We start from the raw sequence: 4856 nt of genomic DNA on the forward strand, positions 1-4856 counted from the left end.
AGATACTGAAATATGACAGCTTTTGCGCTGACCGTTTCCTCCTAGAAACTTCAAACTGATTCTAAATGAGAATTCAAAATAATGATGAAAGGCCAACTCGGAAACTGGTACTGGAGTGACAAATGACCTGAAATTTACCTGCAGTTGAAATTCAAAATGTTCGTTGTCCTTCTATTAATTCTATCGAGAAATTAATTTTCGATCTTTCAATCAAATTAAGAGAAAAACATGAAACTTACATTCCAATTTTTTTGCAAGCTTCAAAATAAGTCTTTACCAGCAGTATAGTAAATAAATAAAGAAAGACCACTGTTTAGAATCTATATGAACAATAACGTAAGGTTCCGTCGCCGAGGATTATTCCACCTTAGTTATGATCAGAGTGAAAATAAACATCAATCGACGAGTCACAAATATCCATCGCTCACACAGTGGTATGGACAGAGCCGATGGTCAAAGGTCGAACATTAACATTATTGTGTTGGAACTAGTCCTACAGCCTTGCTGTAGAGAATTGACGATTTTGCTGTGGAGACCTGTCATTTACCAGTACGTTAGGACTTTGACATAACTGAAGATGAAGGCCAACGCCTTACACGTTTACACCTCTTGCCTTTCACGTTACCTTTAGGAAATAAAAATAACAAAGGTAATTTGTGCATACGTGTACGTATCACTATGTAAATTGCCGTCAAATATTAGAAACTGTGAAACGACTAGAAAAGACTGCTGGCTTGGCGCAATCGACTATAAAGATATACACACATAAACATCTATGTCTTGGCACGAACGTGGGCGAAGAACACTTAAGACAGTCAAATATCCCTTAATGTGTATGTTCCCAGGTATAAAATATTTTATTTGAAATATAGTTTTATAAAGTTGTGAGGCGATTCTGAATCATATCTATGATAGTAACAGAACAACTCAGAGTGGTGTAATCCATTCATAGGCCGGTAACGCGGTGTTAGCGTGGAGAAAACCAAATTCATATTTCAATACAACAATTTTCTGCTTACATTTCTATATTTACATAAACTTAATTGAAATCGACTGTTATCGAAAGCAAATTTTAGAAGTCTCCTTTCATTGACGATTCGTACTTTGTCACAATCTATGAGGCACGGACGAACTTTTGATACTGGTGCATCTACAATTATGTAAAATATTCGTGTTACCTAATGATTGAACTGACTGAACCATTAAGTTGTGTTAACTCTACTCGTATTCCATTCAGGCAAGATATAAAAACCGGTTTATGTTGAATAAAATAGATTAGATAAATAGGTGTAACTATTTTTTTCTAAAGTTTACTTCGCTTAACTGATAATGACAGCTCTATCAAACGAACTGTGTGTGCAAAATACTACCTAAAATACGTTGAAATCTAACATTAAAACAAAAATGGATGAAAAGGCACGTGGCATTATTACCTTAATTGAGATTGATGGTTAGGGAAAACAAACTTAAGAAAAATCGCCTCACATGCGATTAGACTTTGTCATTCGTATCTCTGGTTGACAGGCTCATCGTTTTGGCTTTACGAATTTTGACCCGCTACCTCGGCAAATGTAATCAGACACGTTGTTATGAGTGGATGAATGAACTGAGCATTCGTGGAGAAACCATGACAACCTTACTTTGGGTCGACTAGCAGTGTAAAAGCGCACACAAAACAACGAAAAAGTGATGTAACGGTAAAATTGTCAAAATGATGGCACAGAAGACTAGAATTGCATGAGGAAGTTAAAAGAATCAAATTTGGAGCTCTCTTATGTCAGTGCATCTCCTATTTAAGATTCTAGCACTAGTATTTGTTTTTACAAACGACAAATTTCCTGCAAAACTTCAATTCTAGTATATATTTTCTTAAAGCCTTGATATTGTAAATGCTGTGATTTGTACTCTGTAATCATTGTATACATAAAGATCATGTAACAGTCAATTTGCATAATCTTTCAATTTATTCATTCCTCTGTATCAACTATGCAGTGTTTTGCTCTAAATTTGCTAGCTGGTATGTCAATCTTACAAAGTATGTCTGCGATTTTGTTTCAGACTAAAGATCGTTTTACATATGCAGCGACGATTTTCCCGCTGTAGATTGATCCCTCTTTTAACTCATTTAACTGTCCTAAAAAACTAGTATAAACAGAAGAAATCACGAACACGCTTTTCAAGTTTATTGTGTTGTCAAACGTTGGTCCTTATTTCAATTGAAACCATAGTACTTTTTGTACACTGAAAAAAGATTTACAGAAACTAAAAATTAATCCATTTGATTGTCAGGTGATTCTTATGTAAACAATGATTACAAAATAAAAATTAAAGTATTTGCCGATATCGATAACTTCGCTTTCGGAAAATCATTTAATTCAAGCATGTACCTAGTTTGCGTAGAAAATTGTTTCGAAGGCCCAATACTTGTCCAGAACCATCGATACGTCAAGTGCAAAATGCATCACATTTCATCTTCACACACAACTAAGATGCTCACAGTGAGGTTATCAGTGTGCACAAACGGCATTGGACTTTGTATATTAGTGCAACAAAAGTCAGGTAAAACATTCATCTCTTATCTTATGATGCAACTTCCATGTGCAATCTAAGGTGTGAACCCCACATGTGGTCCTTTTACTGATATGCTAAATAGAAACGTGACTGGTTCCTGTTAAGTGAACCTTCAGTTATTACGAGGGGAATCTGGGAAAGGTAACATTGTACTGGTTCGTGTGAGAGCAGAAATGAACACTAGATCTTATTTGTATCCATGTAAGTTAAACTCAAGGGTAGATATTGTCAACTTTAGAATATGGTCTTATCTTCGTACTATTTCTCGGGTGTTTTGGCGTCAATTTCTCTCCTGCTACTTTAACAACTTCAACGTCCACATTACAGCTTGGGCCCTTTCACTGAGTAAACACAATAATTTTGCATCATTACATAAACTTTAAACACATTCATTAACTTTCGTTTTCGTAGTATGATTTCATACATATTATTATATCACAGTTTGCACACACAGTTTGCTTTGTAGTCCCGTCATTAATAGGTAAAATGACATAAAGCTCTCACCGTTTACCTAACCTATTTTCATTTCAACTTAGGGAGCCTTTATTATTATTTGGGAGGGCCGGACGAAATGGAGGATTGTCCATCATGTAAAATACTACCCTCCCCCTGATGCCCTTTCTTAAATGTAATCCTCCCCTTCCCCTCCTTAATCAAAAGTTTGAAAAGTGTCCATAACCTTGACAGAACAGCTGACATTGTTATATTACAGGTACAGATATTAAAAGGGATATTTGCTGTAACTTTTGTCATAACTTTTGTTTCCTTGTTCTGTGTATCAAATGATCTTTCCTGTTTAACTTCCTATAGAATGTTAGTATGCCAAATATTCTGCTTGTCAAACCGCCCATATACGTATAATAACTATTTACATTCTTGACAAATGAATTCTAATCCGGACTTGAATTCAGTTTTCAACAATAACAATGCTGACTGTGCAAAAATAGGATATTTAAATAAGCTAAATACTGGGCACTTCATCATACCTCATGGATTTGAAACAGATACTGCAGTTGATGCACAGAACAAAAGAAGACTATAAAAATATCTAAAAAAGGAAATGGAGCTTTAAGACTGGTTTATCTGGTTAAGATCACTTCGCAGCATAAGTAAGAGTGAATCATATTGTTGTGTGTCCTATTGTTGCTGAATATGTCCTATTGTAAAGTTGCTGATTTTGATGCACCATTCACAGTTAAGACAACTAGGTATTTAACTTACAACGTTTTATTGACGCTATGAGAATTGCAGTGCCCGCTAGTGCAATTCTAATAGGATTGTTGTGAAGTGTTTTACACACCTTCATCTTATCATTCATCATAATCTTAGCAATGTAAATTGTGACCTCCCATTCGACCAATTTAATTTGTAAAACGTACAATAAGATTGAGAAAATTGTAAATGCATGCACTACTAGGCTATCTAATAAGGGCTAATTAGGCATGTTCGAATTAACCATAATTTCCTTTCGTGGAATGTTAACTTATAATATCTCCTTAGGGGGCCATAAGTAACTAAATAAGCGCGATGCAAACGAAAAAAGTTGCACTGTACTCAAACCACCAGCTGAGTTTGTCCCTAAAAATATTTTCCCGTTAATCTGTCAAAGTATGGTACAAAAAGGAGCCGTCATGATTAATAAACAATGACATTTCTACTGTATTGAATACCTTCATTATGCAACATAGAAAGAACGAAGTTACCGCTATATGAACCGACCTGTCAAAAAGAGACGGAAAAGTCACAGATTGTTAACTTGAAACAGCGTATGCAATTATGCCTGTCTTGTACATCTGTGAGCATTTGAAAAAACAAACTAGACATGTTAAAGCTAGTAAGGTCATGTCCAATTGTTTTCCATTGAAGGGAAATCATGAAAAAAATACGCTACAACTGTACAAAAGGTGTTTGAACGGATCAATAGCCGGAATAGGCGGAAATTGTAATTATCATATACCTACATTCACGTGCCTGTGTAAACCTATGGGAGGAAGCGCCCTCAGATCCGTGCATTTTTTACGTATCACGCCCCGGCCCGGTGCCCAAATATGGGCAATCGCGTGCATTTCTGAAGTAACTCAATTCTGGTTACTACGCGCGTTGCTATCCGCAAACGTTCCATTCGTACACAAAGCCAGCGCGAGATTAGGAAAACGTCTGCTCGCTCAGATCGTAGTTGCGCGTGGCGACAGTGTAGCCGCGCCGGTGACATCAGCTTATATTTCTAAATTCTGGTGAAATCCTGTGTATACTAGGTGCGTGCCTGTTTAGAATAAATTTCAAGA

The sequence above is a fragment of the Ptychodera flava genome, chromosome 7 (assembly GCF_041260155.1).
Source record: "Ptychodera flava strain L36383 chromosome 7, AS_Pfla_20210202, whole genome shotgun sequence".
In the NCBI taxonomy this organism is placed as follows: domain Eukaryota; kingdom Metazoa; phylum Hemichordata; class Enteropneusta; family Ptychoderidae; genus Ptychodera; species Ptychodera flava.